Source organism: Molothrus ater, chromosome Z (genome assembly GCF_012460135.2).
Source record: "Molothrus ater isolate BHLD 08-10-18 breed brown headed cowbird chromosome Z, BPBGC_Mater_1.1, whole genome shotgun sequence".
In the NCBI taxonomy this organism is placed as follows: Eukaryota; Metazoa; Chordata; class Aves; order Passeriformes; family Icteridae; genus Molothrus; species Molothrus ater.
The window spans coordinates 601,502-620,000 of NC_050511.2; the positions used below are offsets into that span (position 1 = coordinate 601,502).

The window sequence follows — 18,499 nt, forward strand, 5'->3', positions numbered from 1 at the left end:
TTTATGATTTTGGGTTTTGTGTTTAGGGGTGGTCAAGTGCATTTGTAATTTCTGGTTTTGTTCTTGTTTTGTTTTTTTTATTGTTTTTAGGAGGAGCGCAGCTTCCAGAGGCTCCAGGTTGTGTCAGGCACAGCACTTTTTTCAGCAGATTCATCGTGTCACAAGAGGGATCTGCCCAGTGGCCAAGATGACATTTGAGATTGAGGCTTCAGGTGAGTTGAGGATTGTGACTAGGAGAGGGAGGGTGAGCAGGTATCCAGTTAGGAGTTATTGGGGGGGCAGGGGGGTTTGCAGGCAGCAGGGTGAGAAAGGGTGTTTATTTGAGGGCCCCCCCACACAAGGCTTTTCACAAGCATAGCAGAGGCATTCACATGTATTACAGCACACAAGGTAATCCACTGCACTCACAGGAATGTCATTTAACTTTGCCTTTCTCTTACCCAGGTGCTATTCATGATAACGGCCACAGCCTTGGAATCAGGATGAAGCTGGAGCCTGAAGGAGCCAGGCACACTCAGGAGAGGGCAAGTAGCTGACTTGCTGGGATTTGGCCCACATGACACTGACCATTGGTTTTGGTTGGGCCCACATGACCAAAACATTGGTTTTGGTTTTCTTTATTGTAGCTGACCGAGAGACTAACAGGCGATCATGGGGCCCTCCGAGGCAGACTCATTTCAGGTGCAATGTGGATCCTCATCACCGATCATCCAAAAGATAAGTTGGGGGCCATGGCCTGGAGAAGGGATGATGGGAGAGTAGTGGGTTGGGAGTTCCTGGGACAGATTTAAAAAATAGCAGAGGGAAAAGCAGTCTTCTCCAAGGGGCCTCTTAGGACAGCTAAAGGGAGAGACTCCACATTTGATGGCAGCATGCAGGTGGGCAGGGCAGAGCAGTTCCGGTCCACGTCGTGTTGTCTGCTGTACCGTGTTACCTAGTGTGTCTTTGGGGTCCCTTTTGCCTTTTCCCCTCGAGACCCTCACCACAAGCATAATGTGTTGTGTTTATCATCCCCCTGTTTGTCACGTTCCGTGTCACGGGTGTCCGCACATATTTGTGCCGGATCTGCTCTGCCCTGCCGCATAGCCTGCTGCAACAGGACAAGTCCCAGGGACTGCCAGTTGGTGGGGTGTTGCCAGACTCTAGATGATATTCCTAGATAGACACAAAATGTTTGGAGCTGTGAAGTTATCCCACAGCCCTTTGACTTTTGTCCTCACTTTCTTTCAGACGCAGAAGGATAAAATCCAGGGTAAAATCCATCCACCCATCCCGGGTGAGGAGGTTCCCCCGAGCAGGTCAGTCACCGTTTGTCTCTGCAGGGGGAGTGTCAAGTGTGACTCTGTTGCAGCACTGTTCTTTTTCTTTTTAGAAAGTAAAGCTGGATATCAGCAGTCAAGGTGAGGTGGGCAAGGTGAGCATTGAGTAGCGTACAGAAGCAGTTGTTATTGTTCAAGTCTCACTTTCCGGTGCAACTCTAAGCATCTGTTCTTGTTTCTGCGCTTTAGGCAATCCACTCGGAGTAAGCCAAGCCCCAGTCACCAACCAGCCGAGGCACCGGGCACGCCGCTCTCCCAAGCCCTGCGGAAGGATCACGGGACTTGGCGATGAAGGCTCTGCTTCTTCTATTCAAAGGTGTCACCAGGGTAGCCTTGGGCACCGGCCGAGGAGTTGCGGTGAGTTGGGGAAGTAGGGAGGAGGAGCGAGGGTCCCCTCAGGTTTCAGCCGTGCCAAATCACCTCATCTCCTCTTAACCCAGGCACCCCCTGTGACGATGGCCTCGGTCTCCGAGCGTGCCCAAAGCGTGCAGCCCGAGCAGCTGAGCGTTCTTAGGAGCACGGTGAGTAGCAGCCTTGTGGGGTTTTGGCCAATGGGCTGCCAAGATCAGGCACTGATGTTTGGTTTTCTTTAATACAGTTGTCTAAGAGACAACAGCCCGGTGCCAGCAGGACCTTCCCAGCTGACGAGGTAGCCTTTCTTTGCACCTGAGACCGGCATCCCCAGCTGTGCGAGAGATAAGTAGAGGGCCACGACCCCCAGGGGGGATGAAAGCAGGGTGTGGGTTTGGGAATTACTGGGAGGGGTTTTTGAGTCCGCTTTGGAGGTGGGGGTGTCCATGGAGTGGTCCCTTAGGCCCCATAAAAGGACAGCCTGACTTTGGATCACAGTGCTGAGGCGCGCAGGGCAGAGCAGTCCCGGTGTGTATCGTGTCACTTGTCTTTTGTGTATTATGTGTTGTTTGGATATGTCCTGTCTTTTACCTTAGCCCTTTGAGGGGCCTGTCAGAAACCCTGGCATCGTTGTTAGCATCTGTGATCTCTGCATTCCTTGGCCTGGCACCAATGCCATAGGACTTTCGACTCAGGAGCTCAGACAGGCATCAGACTCCCTTCTCTCTTTAGCAGCATCCAATCAGATGTCTTTTCAGGTCTTGTTCTGAGCTGTATGGACAGCTCTGCCCCGCCAGGATCCATTATGGCGGACTAGGACTTGAAAGAACGTGAGGGCAGGTAGAGGCTTCTGGCCGTAGGATTCTCGGGCATCCATCTCTGCAGTTCTTGGAATAAATCATTCAGTTAGCATCATCTTCCTCTAGGTTTCTCTGAGCCTCATCAGCTCACCATCGGTCTCCCCTCGGTCATCTCCTTTTGCATTCTCTCAGTCCTCGCAGCCATTTTCCTTGCCAGGAGATTTCTGTCCGTGTTGTGTCCCCGTTGTCTGTCACGTCCCGTCCCGTGTCACGGGTGTGTGCACGCATTTGTGCCGGAACTGCTCTGCCCTGCCGCATAGCCCGGTGCAATAGGAGAAGCCCCGGGGACTTGAAGTTTGTAATGTGGGGTGTAGTTGGACTCTAGGTGGGATTTGTAGATGGACACAGGATATCTGGAGCTCTTATGAGCCAGCCTGTTGCAGGATAACTTGTCCTAAATTGTTTTTCAGGTTCAGATGGATTCAATGTGTGCCAGAGGGCCCCATCCCGGGTGAGTGGTTTCCCCCGAGTAGGTGAGGCACCACTTGTCTCTGCAGCAGAAGTGTATGTGGTGACTCTCTTACAGCTCTGTTCTTTGTCTTTCTTTTTAGGAAGTAAATCTGGCTACCAGCAGTCAAGGTGAGCAGTGGAGAGAAGTAGTTGATATTGCTCTGTTCTCAGTTTCTGGTGCAGCTCTAAGCTTCCATTCTCTTTTTTGTGCCTTAGGCAATCCACTCGGAGCCTGCCAAGCCCTGTCACCAGCCGGCCGATGCACCGGGTTCCCTGCACGTGTGAGCCCTGTGGACGCATTACAGGACCTGGTGAGGAAGCCCTGAGCTCTTCTATTTAAAGGTGCCATCCAGGTGGCCTTGGGCACCTGCCCGGGAGTTGCGGTGAGTTGGGGAAGTAGGGAGGAGGAGCAAGGGTCCCCTCAGGTTTCAGCCGTGCCAAATCACCTCATCTCCTCTTAACCCAGGCACCCCCTGTGACGATGGCCTCGGTCTCCGAGCGTGCCCAAAGCGTGCGGCCCGAGCAGCTGAGCGTTCTTAGGAGCACGGTGAGTAGCAGACTTGTGGGGTTTTGGCCGATGGGCTGCCAAGATCGGGCACTGATGTTTGGTTTTCTTTGATATAGCTCTCTAAGAGACACCAGCCCGGTGCCAGCAGGACCTTCCCGGCTGACGAGGTAGCCTTTCTTTGCACCTGAGACCGGCATCTCCAGCTGTGCAAGAGATAAGTAGAGGGCCACGACCCACAGAGGGGATGAAAGTAGGGTGTGGGTTTGGGAATTACTGGGAGGGGTTTTTGAGTCCGCTTTGGAGGTGGGGGTGTCCATGGAGTGGCCCCTTAGGCCCCATAAAAGGACAGCCTGACTTTGGGTCACAGTGCTGAGGCGCGCAGGGCAGAGCAGTCCCGGTGTGTATCGTGTCACTTGTCTTTTGTGTATTATGTGTTGTTTGGATATGTCCTGTCTTTTACCTTAGCCCTTTGAGGGGCCTGTCAGAAACCCTGGCATCGTTGTTAGCATCTGTGATCTCTGCATTCCTTGGCCTGGCACCAATGCCATAGGACTTTCGACTCAGGAGCTCAGACAGGCATCAGACTCCCTTCTCTCTTTAGCAGCATCCAATCAGATGTCTTTTCAGGTCTTGTTCTGAGCTGTATGGACAGCTCTGCCCCGCCAGGATCCATTATGGCGGACTAGGACTTGAAAGAACATGAGGGCAGGTAGAGGCTTCTGGCCGTAGGATTCTCGGGCATCCATCTCTGCAGTTCTTGGAATAAATCATTCAGTTAGCATCATCTTCCTCTAGGTTTCTCTGAGCCTCATCAGCTCACCATCGGTCTCCCCTCGGTCATCTCCTTTTGCATTCTCTCAGTCCTCGCAGCCATTTTCCTTGCCAGGAGATTTCTGTCCGTGTTGTGTCCCCGTTGTCTGTCACGTCCCGTCCCGTGTCACGGGTGTGTGCACGCATTTGTGCCGGAACTGCTCTGCCCTGCCGCATAGCCCGGTGCAATAGGAGAAGCCCCGGGGACTTGAAGTTTGTAATGTGGGGTGTAGTTGGACTCTAGGTGGGATTTGTAGATGGACACAGGATATCTGGAGCTCTTATGAGCCAGCCTGTTGCAGGATAACTTGTCCTAAATTGTTTTTCAGGTTCAGATGGATTCAATGTGTGCCAGAGGGCCCCATCCCGGGTGAGTGGTTTCCCCCGAGTAGGTGAGGCACCACTTGTCTCTGCAGCAGAAGTGTATGTGGTGACTCTCTTACAGCTCTGTTCTTTGTCTTTCTTTTTAGGAAGTAAATCTGGCTACCAGCAGTCAAGGTGAGCAGTGGAGAGAAGTAGTTGATATTGCTCTGTTCTCAGTTTCTGGTGCAGCTCTAAGCTTCCATTCTCTTTTTTGTGCCTTAGGCAATCCACTCGGAGCCTGCCAAGCCCTGTCACCAGCCGGCCGATGCACCGGGTTCCCTGCACGTGTGAGCCCTGTGGACGCATTACAGGACCTGGTGAGGAAGCCCTGAGCTCTTCTATTTAAAGGTGCCATCCAGGTGGCCTTGGGCACCTGCCCGGGAGTTGCGGTGAGTTGGGGAAGTAGGGAGGAGGAGCAAGGGTCCCCTCAGGTTTCAGCCGTGCCAAATCACCTCATCTCCTCTTAACCCAGGCACCCCCTGTGACGATGGCCTCGGTCTCCGAGCGTGCCCAAAGCGTGCGGCCCGAGCAGCTGAGCGTTCTTAGGAGCACGGTGAGTAGCAGACTTGTGGGGTTTTGGCCGATGGGCTGCCAAGATCAGGCACTGATGTTTGGTTTTCTTTGATATAGCTCTCTAAGAGACACCAGCCCAGTGCCAGCAGGACCTTCCCGGCCGACGAGGTAGCCTTTCTTTGCACCTGAGACCGGCATCTCCAGCTGTGCAAGAGATAAGTAGAGGGCCACGACCCACAGAGGGGATGAAAGCAGGGTGTGGGTTTGGGAATTACTGGGAGGGGTTTTTGAGTCCGCTTTGGAGGTGGGGGTGTCCATGGAGTGGCCCCTTAGGCCCCATAAAAGGACAGCCTGACTTTGGATCACAGTGCTGAGGCGCGCAGGGCAGAGCAGTCCCGGTGTGTATCGTGTCACTTGTCTTTTGTGTATTATGTGTTGTTTGGATATGTCCTGTCTTTTACCTTAGCCCTTTGAGGGGCCTGTCAGAAACCCTGGCATCGTTGTTAGCATCTGTGATCTCTGCATTCCTTGGCCTGGCACCAATGCCATAGGACTTTCGACTCAGGAGCTCAGACAGGCATCAGACTCCCTTCTCTCTTTAGCAGCATCCAATCAGATGTCTTTTCAGGTCTTGTTCTGAGCTGTATGGACAGCTCTGCCCCGCCAGGATCCATTATGGCGGACTAGGACTTGAAAGAACGTGAGGGCAGGTAGAGGCTTCTGGCCGTAGGATTCTCGGGCATCCATCTCTGCAGTTCTTGGAATAAATCATTCAGTTAGCATCATCTTCCTCTAGGTTTCTCTGAGCCTCATCAGCTCACCATCGGTCTCCCCTCGGTCATCTCCTTTTGCATTCTCTCAGTCCTCGCAGCCATTTTCCTTGCCAGGAGATTTCTGTCCGTGTTGTGTCCCCGTTGTCTGTCACGTCCCGTCCCGTGTCACGGGTGTGTGCACACATTTGTGCCAGAACTGCTCTGCCCTGCCGCATAGCCCAGTGCAATAGGAGAAGCCCCGGGGACTTGAAGTTTGTAATGTGGGGTGTAGTTGGACTCTAGGTGGGATTTGTAGATGGACACAGGATATCTGGAGCTCTTATGAGCCAGCCTGTTGCAGGATAACTTGTCCTAAATTGTTTTTCAGGTTCAGATGGATTCAATGTGTGCCAGAGGGCCCCATCCCGGGTGAGTGGTTTCCCCCGAGTAGGTGAGGCACCACTTGTCTCTGCAGCAGAAGTGTATGTGGTGACTCTCTTACAGCTCCGTTCTTTGTCTTTCTTTTTAGGAAGTAAATCTGGCTACCAGCAGTCAAGGTGAGCAGTGGAGAGAAGTAGTTGTTATTGCTCTGTTCTCAGTTTCTGGTGCAGCTCTAAGCTTCCATTCTCTTTTTTGTGCCTTAGGCAATCCACTCGGAGCCTGCCAAGCCCTGTCACCAGCCGGCAAATGCACCAGGTTCCCTGCACGTGTGAGCCCTGTGGACGCATTACAGGACCTGGTGAGGAAGCCCTGAACTTTTCTATTTTAAGGTGCCATCCAGGTGGCCTTGGGCACCTGCCCGGGAGTTGCGGTGAGTTGGGGAAGTAGGGAGGAGGAGCGAGGGTCCCCTCAGGTTTCAGCCGTGCCAAATCACCTCATCTCCTCTTAACCCAGGCACCCCCTGTGACGATGGCCTCGGTCTCCGAGCGTGCCCAAAGCGTGCAGCCCGAGCAGCTGAGCGTTCTTAGGAGCACGGTGAGTAGCAGCCTTGTGGGGTTTTGGCCAATGGGCTGCCAAGATCAGGCACTGATGTTTGGTTTTCTTTAATACAGTTGTCTAAGAGACAACAGCCCGGTGCCAGCAGGACCTTCCCAGCTGACGAGGTAGCCTTTCTTTGCACCTGAGACCGGCATCCCCAGCTGTGCGAGAGATAAGTAGAGGGCCACGACCCCCAGGGGGGATGAAAGCAGGGTGTGGGTTTGGGAATTACTGGGAGGGGTTTTTGAGTCCGCTTTGGAGGTGGGGGTGTCCATGGAGTGGTCCCTTAGGCCCCATAAAAGGACAGCCTGACTTTGGATCACAGTGCTGAGGCGCGCAGGGCAGAGCAGTCCCGGTGTGTATCGTGTCACTTGTCTTTTGTGTATTATGTGTTGTTTGGATATGTCCTGTCTTTTACCTTAGCCCTTTGAGGGGCCTGTCAGAAACCCTGGCATCGTTGTTAGCATCTGTGATCTCTGCATTCCTTGGCCTGGCACCAATGCCATAGGACTTTCGACTCAGGAGCTCAGACAGGCATCAGACTCCCTTCTCTCTTTAGCAGCATCCAATCAGATGTCTTTTCAGGTCTTGTTCTGAGCTGTATGGACAGCTCTGCCCCGCCAGGATCCATTATGGCGGACTAGGACTTGAAAGAACGTGAGGGCAGGTAGAGGCTTCTGGCCGTAGGATTCTCGGGCATCCATCTCTGCAGTTCTTGGAATAAATCATTCAGTTAGCATCATCTTCCTCTAGGTTTCTCTGAGCCTCATCAGCTCACCATCGGTCTCCCCTCGGTCATCTCCTTTTGCATTCTCTCAGTCCTCGCAGCCATTTTCCTTGCCAGGAGATTTCTGTCCGTGTTGTGTCCCCGTTGTCTGTCACGTCCCGTCCCGTGTCACGGGTGTGTGCACGCATTTGTGCCGGAACTGCTCTGCCCTGCCGCATAGCCCGGTGCAATAGGAGAAGCCCCGGGGACTTGAAGTTTGTAATGTGGGGTGTAGTTGGACTCTAGGTGGGATTTGTAGATGGACACAGGATATCTGGAGCTCTTATGAGCCAGCCTGTTGCAGGATAACTTGTCCTAAATTGTTTTTCAGGTTCAGATGGATTCAATGTGTGCCAGAGGGCCCCATCCCGGGTGAGTGGTTTCCCCCGAGTAGGTGAGGCACCACTTGTCTCTGCAGCAGAAGTGTATGTGGTGACTCTCTTACAGCTCCGTTCTTTGTCTTTCTTTTTAGGAAGTAAATCTGGCTACCAGCAGTCAAGGTGAGCAGTGGAGAGAAGTAGTTGTTATTGCTCTGTTCTCAGTTTCTGGTGCAGCTCTAAGCTTCCATTCTCTTTTTTGTGCCTTAGGCAATCCACTCGGAGCCTGCCAAGCCCTGTCACCAGCCGGCAAATGCACCAGGTTCCCTGCACGTGTGAGCCCTGTGGACGCATTACAGGACCTGGTGAGGAAGCCCTGAACTTTTCTATTTTAAGGTGCCATCCAGGTGGCCTTGGGCACCTGCCCGGGAGTTGCGGTGAGTTGGGGAAGTAGGGAGGAGGAGCGAGGGTCCCCTCAGGTTTCAGCCGTGCCAAATCACCTCATCTCCTCTTAACCCAGGCACCCCCTGTGACGATGGCCTCGGTCTCCGAGCGTGCCCAAAGCGTGCAGCCCGAGCAGCTGAGCGTTCTTAGGAGCACGGTGAGTAGCAGCCTTGTGGGGTTTTGGCCAATGGGCTGCCAAGATCAGGCACTGATGTTTGGTTTTCTTTAATACAGTTGTCTAAGAGACAACAGCCCGGTGCCAGCAGGACCTTCCCAGCTGACGAGGTAGCCTTTCTTTGCACCTGAGACCGGCATCCCCAGCTGTGCGAGAGATAAGTAGAGGGCCACGACCCCCAGGGGGGATGAAAGCAGGGTGTGGGTTTGGGAATTACTGGGAGGGGTTTTTGAGTCCGCTTTGGAGGTGGGGGTGTCCATGGAGTGGTCCCTTAGGCCCCATAAAAGGACAGCCTGACTTTGGATCACAGTGCTGAGGCGCGCAGGGCAGAGCAGTCCCGGTGTGTATCGTGTCACTTGTCTTTTGTGTATTATGTGTTGTTTGGATATGTCCTGTCTTTTACCTTAGCCCTTTGAGGGGCCTGTCAGAAACCCTGGCATCGTTGTTAGCATCTGTGATCTCTGCATTCCTTGGCCTGGCACCAATGCCATAGGACTTTCGACTCAGGAGCTCAGACAGGCATCAGACTCCCTTCTCTCTTTAGCAGCATCCAATCAGATGTCTTTTCAGGTCTTGTTCTGAGCTGTATGGACAGCTCTGCCCCGCCAGGATCCATTATGGCGGACTAGGACTTGAAAGAACGTGAGGGCAGGTAGAGGCTTCTGGCCGTAGGATTCTCGGGCATCCATCTCTGCAGTTCTTGGAATAAATCATTCAGTTAGCATCATCTTCCTCTAGGTTTCTCTGAGCCTCATCAGCTCACCATCGGTCTCCCCTCGGTCATCTCCTTTTGCATTCTCTCAGTCCTCGCAGCCATTTTCCTTGCCAGGAGATTTCTGTCCGTGTTGTGTCCCCGTTGTCTGTCACGTCCCGTCCCGTGTCACGGGTGTGTGCACACATTTGTGCCAGAACTGCTCTGCCCTGCCGCATAGCCCAGTGCAATAGGAGAAGCCCCGGGGACTTGAAGTTTGTAATGTGGGGTGTAGTTGGACTCTAGGTGGGATTTGTAGATGGACACAGGATATCTGGAGCTCTTATGAGCCAGCCTGTTGCAGGATAACTTGTCCTAAATTGTTTTTCAGGTTCAGATGGATTCAATGTGTGCCAGAGGGCCCCATCCCGGGTGAGTGGTTTCCCCCGAGTAGGTGAGGCACCACTTGTCTCTGCAGCAGAAGTGTATGTGGTGACTCTCTTACAGCTCTGTTCTTTGTCTTTCTTTTTAGGAAGTAAATCTGGCTACCAGCAGTCAAGGTGAGCAGTGGAGAGAAGTAGTTGTTATTGCTCTGTTCTCAGTTTCTGGTGCAGCTCTAAGCTTCCATTCTCTTTTTTGTGCCTTAGGCAATCCACTCGGAGCCTGCCAAGCCCTGTCACCAGCCGGCCAATGCACCAGGTTCCCTGCACGTGTGAGCCCTGTGGACGCATTACAGGACCTGGTGAGGAAGCCCTGAACTTTTCTATTTTAAGGTGCCTTCCAGGTGGCCTTGGGCACCTGCCCGGGAGTTGCGGTGAGTTGGGGAAGTAGGGAGGAGGAGCGAGGGTCCCCTCAGGTTTCAGCCGTGCCAAATCACCTCATCTCCTCTTAACCCAGGCACCCCCCGTGACGATGGCCTCGGTCTCCGAGCGTGCCCAAAGCGTGCGGCCCGAGCAGCTGAGCGTTCTTAGGAGCACGGTGAGTAGCAGACTTGTGGGGTTTTGGCCGATGGGCTGCCAAGATCAGGCACTGATGTTTGGTTTTCTTTAATACAGTTGTCTAAGAGACACCAGCCCGGTGCCAGCAGGACCTTCCCAGCTGACGAGGTAGCCTTTCTTTGCACCTGAGACCGGCATCCCCAGCTGTGCGAGAGATAAGTAGAGGGCCACGACCCACAGAGGGGATGAAAGCAGGGTGTGGGTTTGGGAATTACTGGGAGGGGGGGTTTGAGTCTTCTTTGGAGGTGATAGCTTTGGAGGTGAGGAATGTCCATGGAGTTGCCCCTTAGGCCCCATAAAAGCAAAATCTCACTTTTGATCCCGGTGCTGAGGCACGCAGGGCAGAGCAGTCCCGGTGTGTATTGTGTCACTTGTCTTTTGTGTATTCTGTGTTGTTGGATATCTCATGTCTTTTATCATAGCCCTTTGAGGGGCCTGTCAGAAACCTTGGCACCAGTCTTAGCATCTCTACTCTCAGCGTTCCTTGCCCTGGCTCCGATGCCATGGAACTTTTAACTTGGCAGCTCAGACAGGTATCAGAATAGCAACTCTTTTTCGAAGCATCCGGTCAGATGTCTTTTCAGGTCTTGTTCTGAGCTGTACGGACAGCTATGCCCTGCCAGGATCCATTATGGCAGATTAGGACTTGAAAGAATGTGAGGGCATGTAGAGGCTTCTGACCGTAGGATTCTCAGGCATCCATCTTTGCAGTTCTTGGAATAAATCATTCAGTTAGCATCTTCTTCCTTCAGTGTTTTCTGAGCCACATCAGCTTGCCATCAGTCTCACCTCTGTCATCTCATTTGGCATGCTCTCGGTGCTCGCAGTAATCCTTTTTGCCGAGAGATTTCTGTCTGTGTTGTGTGTCCATTGTTTGTCGTGTCCTGTGGGTCCTGTGTCACGGGTGTCCGCACGTATTTGTGCCGGAGCTGCTCTGCCCTGCCGCATAGCCTGGTGTAATAGGACAAGCCCTGGGGGGTTGAAATTTTTCATGTGGGGTGTACTTGGACTCTAGATGCTGTTCCTAGATTGATATAAGGTGTTTGCAGCTTTTGAGTCATCCTGCAGTTGTTTGACATATGTTCTAACTCTCTTGCAGGTGCAGATGCATTGCATCCACGGCAGAGTACCCCATCCTGGGTGTGGGGGTTCCCCTGAGCAGGTCTGTCACCATTTGTCTGTGCGGGGGGAGTGTCAAGTGTGGCCCTGTTACAGCACTGTTCTTTGTCTTTATTTTTAGGAAGTATAGCTGGATCTCAGCAGTCAAGTTCAAGAGCGTAAGGTGAGCAGCGAGCAGTAGCCTTTCTTGTTGCTGAGGTCTCAATTCCTGGGGCAAGTCTAAGTCTCCATTCTCGTTTTTGTTCCTTTGGCCATCCACTCAGAGCATGCCAAGCTCCCATCCCCAACGGGCCGACGGACCGGGTTTGCCGCTCTCACGAGCCCTGCGTTCTGGGCAGCCATCAGGAACTGCCGTGGAGTTGCGGTGAGTCAGGGAAGTAGGGAGGAGGAGCGAGGGTCCACTCAGGTTTCAGCAATGCCACGTCCCCTCCTGTCCTCTTAACCCAGGTGTACCCCACGACGATGGCGTCGGCCTCCGAGCGCGGCCGGAGCGTGCGGCCCGAGGAGCTGGGCCTTCTTAGGAGAAGGGTGAGTAGCAGGCTTGTGGGGTTTTGGCCGATGTGGTGCCACGATCTGGCATTGATGTTTGGTTTCCTTTGATATAGCTGTCTAAGAGACACCAGCCCGGTGCCAGCAGGACCTTCCCAGCTGGCGAGGCGGCCTTCCTTCGCACCTGACATGGACTGGCATCTCCATATGTCCCAGAGATAAGTCGAGGGCTACGACCCACAGAGGGGATGAAAGTGGGGTCCTGGGTCGGGGCTCCTGAGGGGGGGGGTTGAGTTGTCTCTGGAGATGAGGGCAGCCAAGATGTGGCCCCTTAGGCCACGTAAAAGGAAAGTCTCACTTTTGATCACAGTGAGGTGCGCAGGGCAGAGCAGTCCCGGTGTGTATCGTGTCCCTTGTCTTTTGTGTATTATGTGATATTTGGGTATCTCATGTCTTTTATCTTAGCCCTGTGAAGGGCCTGTCAGAAACCTTGGCGCCATTCTTAGAATCTGTGATCTCAGTGTTCCTCAGCCTGGTACCCAGGCCATTGAACTTTTGACTCGGGAGCTCCGACAGGCATCAGAATTGCATCTCTCTTTGGAAGCATCCGGTCAGGTGGCTTTTCAGGTCTTGTTCTGAGCTGCACGGACAGCCGTGCTCCTCAATCCTCCATTTCAACGGATTAGGCTTTGTAAGAATGCGAGGTTAGGGAGAGGATTCTGACCATAGGATTCCTGGGTATCCATCTTTGCAGTTCTTGGAATAAATCCTTCAGCCAGCATCTTCCTCCAGGGTTCTCTGAGCCTCATCAGGTTGCCATCAGTCTCACCTCGGTCAGCTCCTTTTGCATTCTCTCAGTCCTTGCAGCCACTTTCCTTGCCAGGAGCTTTCTGTCCCTGTTGTGTCCCCCCTGTCTGTCACGTCCTGTCCCGTGTCACGGGTGTCAGCACACACATTTGTGCCGGAGCTGCTCTGCCCTGCCGCATAGCCTGGTGCAGTAGGAGAAGTCCCTGGGAGTTTGTAATGTGGGGTGTAGTTGGACTCTAGATGGGATTTGTAGATGGACACAAGATGTCTGGAGCTCCTAAGTTATCCTGCAACAGTTTGAGTCTTGTCCTAACTTTTTTTTCAGATTCAGATGGATTAAATGTGTGCCAGAGGGCCCCATCCCGGGTGAGGGGTTTCCCCCGCGCAGGTGAGGCCCCGTTTGTCTCTGCAGCAGAAGTGTAAATGATGCATCTGTTACAGCACTGTTCTTTGTCTTTCTTTTTAGGAAGCAAATGTGGATACCAGCAGTCAAGGTGAGCAGTGGAGAGAAGTAGTTGTTATTGCTCTGTTCTCAGTTTCTGGTGCAGCTCTAAGCTTCCATTCTCGTTTGTGCGCTTTAGGCAATCCACTCGGAGTATGCCCAGCCCCCGTCACCAACTGGCCGATGCACCGGGTTTCCTGCAAATGTGAGCCCTGTGGATGCATTACAGGACTTGGTGATGAAGCCCTGAACTTTTCTATTTAAAGGTGCCATCCAGGTGGCCTCCGGCAAGTGCTGAGGAGTTGTGGTGGGTCAGGGAAGTAGGGGGGAGGAGCGAGGGTCCACTCAGGTTTCAGCCATGCCAAATCACCTCATCTCCTCTTAACCCAGGCATCCCCTGTGACGACGGCCTTGGTCTCTGAGCGTGCCCGAAGCGTGCGGCCCAAGCAGCTGAGCGTTCTTAGGAGCACGGTGAGTAGCAGACTTGTGGGGTTTTGGCCGATGTGGTGCCACGATCCGGCATTGATGTTTGGTTTTCTTTAATATAGCTGTCTAAGAGACACCAGCCCAGTGCCAGCTGGACCTTCCCGGCTGACGAGGTTTCCTTTCTTCGCACCTGAGACCAGCATCCCCGGATGTCTAAGAGAGAAGTAGAGGGCCACGACCCCCAGGGGGGATGAAAGCAGGGTGCTGGTTTGGGAAATACTGGGAGGGGGGGGGGTTGAGTCCGCTTTGGAGGTGAGTAGGTTTGGAGGTGAGGAGTGTCCATGAAGTGGCCCCTTAGGCCCCATAAAAGCAAAATCTCACTTTTGATCCCAGTGCTGAGGTGAGCGGGGCAGAGCAGTCCCGGTGTGTATTGTGTCACTTGTCTTTTGTGTATTCTGTGTTGTTGGATATCTCATGTCTTTTATCATAGCCCTTTGAGGGGCCTGTCAGAAACCTTGGCACCAGTCTTAGCATCTGTACTCTCAGCGTTCCTTGCCCTGGCACCGATGCCATGGAACTTTTAACTTGGTAGCTCAGACAGGTATCAGAATAGCAACTCTTTTTCGAAGCATCCAGTCAGATGTCTTTTCAGGTCTTGTTCTGAGCTGTATGGACAGCTGCACCCTGCAAGGTTCTGTTATGATGGATTAGGACTTGTAAGAATGTGGGTACAGGTAGAGGCTTCTGACCGTAGGATTCTCGGGCATCCATCTTTGCAGTTCTTGGAATAAATCATTCAGTTAGCATCTTGTTCCTCCAGGGTTCTCTGAACTTCATCAGCCCGCCATCAGTTTCACCTCGGTCTTCTAATTTTGCGTTCTCTCGGTGCTCGCTGTCATTTTCCTTACCCAGAGATTTCTGTTCCTGTTGTGTCCCCGTTGTTTGTCCTGTCCTGTGTCACGGGTATCTGCGCACACATTTGTGCTGGAGCTGCTCTGCCCTGCCGCATAGCCTGGTGCAATAGGCGAAGTCCCGGGGACTCGATGTTTGTAATGTGGGGTGTAGTTGGACTCTAGGTGGGATTTGTAGATGGGCACAAGATGTCTGGAGCTCTTAAGTTATCCTGCAGCTCTTTGATTTTTGTCCTTTCTTTCAGGTGCAGAAGGATAAAATCCAGGGCAGAGCCCCCCATCTCAGGTGAGGGGATTCCCCCGAGCAGGTCAGTCACTGTTTGTCTCTGTAGAGGGAGCATAAATGATGACTGTTACAGCAGTCTTCTTTGTCTCACTTTTTAGGAAGTCAAAGCAGAGAGCAGCAGTCAAGGCCGAGTGAGCGAGGTGAGCATTGAGTAGTGTACAGAAGCAGTTGTTTTTGCTGATGTCTCAGTTTCTGGTGCAGCTCTAAGCATCTCCACTTTTTTTTTTTATTTTAGGTGGTCCGCTTGCCATCTATCCTGGCCGAGCATGCCCATTCCAGGTGTGTGCAGCTTAAGGTATCAGTGTGGCATCCTTGTCAGATTTGGGAGGTTGTGTTTTCACAATGTCTCAGCATGCTTTTCTGCTCTGTTTCTTTGCAGGTGCTGTCACTGCCCTAGGCATGCCAAGGAACAGAGGAGGGCAGATGAGTCGGAGTTTAGGCAGGCTGACTCCTAGGTGAGCGTTACACAGCAGCATGCTAAGCGTGTACCTTTTCTTTTTGCAGGTATCTTCTGGGCACCCTCTGGAGTCAAATCAAGATTTGAGGTGAGCCGGGGCAGTGGTGCGGGGGAGCCCTGGGGGTTACTGTTTTTGAGGGCAATAGTCAGGTTTTCTGTTTTGTCTTAGGTACCCTGAGGAGCCTCGTAGCCAAAGGTTGGAAACGACAGCACCGAAGCACACACGGAGCACGTTTCAACATCCACGTCCGACCGAGGATGGATTTTGTCTGCTCCTTTTCCAAAAGCTAAGTGTCGGGGCCAGTGGTTGGGAGAAGGGGAAAAACCTTTACTATCGCAGAGGGCAATTTGATGTCAGCTTGGTGGAGAGGTCTGTAGTGGTACAGGCTCTCTGGAAGTAAAGGGAGAGGGTTTCTCCTCAGCCTGACCAGAGCCTTTGCCAGGCAGGGCAGTTCCGACCCATCTCAGGATTCTCGTGAACTTTGTGTCGTCCGCCTTCCTCGACCCGACGTTGTCACGGATCTTTCCCCCGAGGAGCTCGCCTTCAGGTCCGGAGCTACGGCCACGGTCACCCGGCAGTCCGCTTCCTTCTCTAGGCTCGCTGAGCCTCTCGAGCATCCTCTTAACTGCTGTGGCACTAACTTCTTTTAATGAGTTACATTTCATCATCACGTGCTATCGTCATAGGGCTTCCTTGCCTTTGGCATCATCAGCCTCTGGCTCATCTTGCGCTAGGCATCTCGGGTCCCTAAGGGGACAGTGCCAGGCAGTTGCCACTTGTCTCTGTGTTATGTCACCTGTGTCTATGTTATGTTGTCTGTGTCTGTGTCTGTTGTCTTCCATGTCATAGGCCTTTGTTACGTCTCGATGCTTTATCAGCTGTGCCATATAGGCCGTATTCTACTCACGTTCCTTTCTGGATATCCCTTATTCTGGCATCTTTACATTTTTACTCTTTGAGACAGGAATGTCTCAAACGGACAAGATGTTCTCATCCATCTTCCTTCTCACTACCAGCTTTGGTAGTGCCTTTTTTTCCATGCCATTCTCTTGGACTGCTAGAGGGAGTGTCTTACACCCTCCTCATGTGACTGCAGTACTTCTATAGGTTCCATCTTCTCAAGGGTATAGGACTCAAGAATTCATCTTCCAGCGAGTTATCTCAAGTCCTGGCTTTTATATTGTGTGTACCTGTGCTGGCTTATACTGTATGTACCTACACTCTATGTACACTTGCACTGTATGCATCGACTTACATTGTTGTGTGTATTTATATTGTACCACTTATGGTTGGAGCTGCCCTGCCGGGGCACATAGTCACAGTTAGGTAGAAGAGTTATAAAAACTTTACTGTTCATCTGTCCTTTATGGGATTTTGGGTAGAAAACTTATTGGTCCAGAGTGGAGACAAGTCCTAGCTGTCAGATAGCCACTCGTTGACCCGCTTCCTGTCGTCTCACAGGTCCCCGAGGCTGCCGATTTCCCCAGAATCTACCATTTGACGTCAAGGAGCGCAGCCAGAAGATGTGTCGCAGCACGTTCTTCAGCGTCTCGAGTAAGGGCCGCAGCGAGCGTGTAAGTGGGAAGAGTGTGTGAGCGTGTGTGAGAGCACGTGTCTGTGTCTGTCTGCGTCTGCTCGTCTCTGCATGTGTCAGTGCATGCTGACTGGATTACTGGATTTAACCTTGTGTGTGTGACTTTTGCTTTTCAAGTTTTTCAACTCATTTTTAAATTTAGAATAAAAAATCCCCAGCTGGGTTGCCCCCCCCCCCCGCCCCCCCCCGGCTGGTTTTTTTTTTTTTCCTCGGTCCCGGTCAGTCTGTGAGGCGACGTTCATCACCAAAGTTTGGGTGCGGACTGTCCAGGGACCGGGGTTTTTTTGTCAAGCAGGAGGATTTTTTTGAGGCTCCCGGGAACCACGTTCCCGAGGACCAATGATTGCTGGGGTGTAATTTAGCAGTTGTGATGAGAGGGATGGTGACTTCGTGTGTCATTTGAAGGGGGTGTTAATGGTAGATGAGTGTTGTTTTTTGTGTGCTTTTGTTGGTTTGGGTTTCCTATAACAATAAATCCACATGTAATGAAAATAGAAAAAGGTTATCATCTTGTGTTAATATGTGTGTTGTGTTGTATTGCTCTGTATTGCAGGGTGAGCACAGGGTGAACTCTCTCCTCCTTGCTGTGACACCTGGGCTGGCAGGGATGACACAGTGACCTCTGCCAGCCCATGCTGCCTGTGCCATCACCTGGCACTGACGTGTTTGATGAAAATCCTTTCGCTGGGATTTTTCTCCTGAGAAGCCTCAGAACAGAAATGGAACCAGTAACAATCTGCTGGCTGTGGAGTGTGGGCTGGAGATGGTTTAGCAACAGGGGCATCTTAGATTAGTCTCCTGTGCATTGTTTCTACTTGATGACCAATCATGGTCCAGCTGCGTCGGGGCTGTGAGCAGTCCCAGGGTTTTATTATTCATTCCTTTCCAGCTCTCTGATGTCTCCTTGCTCTTTTAGTATAGTTCTACTATCTCATTTTCTTTTAATATAATAGAGATCATAAAATAATATTTCAGCCTTCTGAAAGGTGGAGTCAAGATTCTCGTCTCTTCCCTCGTCTTGGGGACCCTCATCACCACAATCAGCGGCCGAGCGGGTTTGTGCGAGCCTCTCAGTAACCCTCGGCCGGTCCCAAGTTGGCAGACACCGGGGGGCAGCCCCGACACGGCCAACAGCGGGGAGACACTGTCTGTGCGCCGAGGGTACTGAGGGCACCTGGGCTGGGGGGAGGCACTCTCTGTGTGTGCCCCGAGGGTGCTGAGGGCACCTGGGCTTGGGGGAGACACTCTCTGTGTGTGCCCCGAGGGTGCTGAAGGCACCTGGGCTGGGGGAGACACTCTCTGTGTGTGCCCCGAGGGTACTGAGGGCACCTGGGCTGGGGGGAGACACTCTCTGTGCCCCGAGGGTACTGAGGGCACCTGGGCTGGCAGGGAGACACTCTCTGTGTGTGTGCCCCGAGGGTGCTGAGGGCACCTGGGCTGGCAGGGAGACACTCTCTGTGCCCCGCGGGTGCTGAGGGCACCTGGGCTGGGGAGAGACACTCTCTGTGCCCCACGGGTGCTGAGGGCACCTGGGCTGGGGGGAGACACTCTCTGTGCCCCACGGGTGCTGAGGGCACCTGGGCTGGGCCCCTGTGCAGCACAAGAGACACCAGAGACAGCGGTAGATGATAAAGGGCCGACTCTTAGCAGGGGTTAATCCAAGGTTTTATTA

The 18,499-nt window shown here is 52.7% G+C and overlaps 3 long non-coding RNA genes across 4 annotated transcripts; all 3 read left to right on the forward strand.

Moving 5' to 3' along the window:
* The first annotated feature begins 12,252 nt into the window (after positions 1–12,252).
* LOC118698952 (uncharacterized) lies at positions 12,253–13,834 on the forward strand. The gene is made up of 4 exons (XR_004982000.2): positions 12,253–13,204; positions 13,292–13,459; positions 13,543–13,623; positions 13,701–13,834. It is a non-coding gene; the product is annotated as an uncharacterized LOC118698952 (long non-coding RNA).
* Positions 13,835–13,885: 51 nt separating this feature from the next.
* Positions 13,886–15,196, forward strand: LOC118698951 (uncharacterized). The gene is made up of 4 exons (XR_004981999.2): positions 13,886–14,775; positions 14,874–14,915; positions 15,011–15,054; positions 15,155–15,196. It is a non-coding gene; the product is annotated as an uncharacterized LOC118698951 (long non-coding RNA).
* A 79-nt stretch (positions 15,197–15,275) lies between these two features.
* On the forward strand, positions 15,276–17,812 carry LOC118698950 (uncharacterized). 2 transcript variants are annotated; one of them, XR_004981998.2, is made up of 4 exons: positions 15,276–15,320; positions 15,402–15,780; positions 16,695–16,807; positions 17,381–17,812. It is a non-coding gene; the product is annotated as an uncharacterized LOC118698950 (long non-coding RNA). The 2 variants fall into 2 exon arrangements; XR_004981997.2 differs by having other exon boundaries at positions 15,402–16,807.
* The last annotated feature ends 687 nt before the right edge of the window (positions 17,813–18,499 follow it).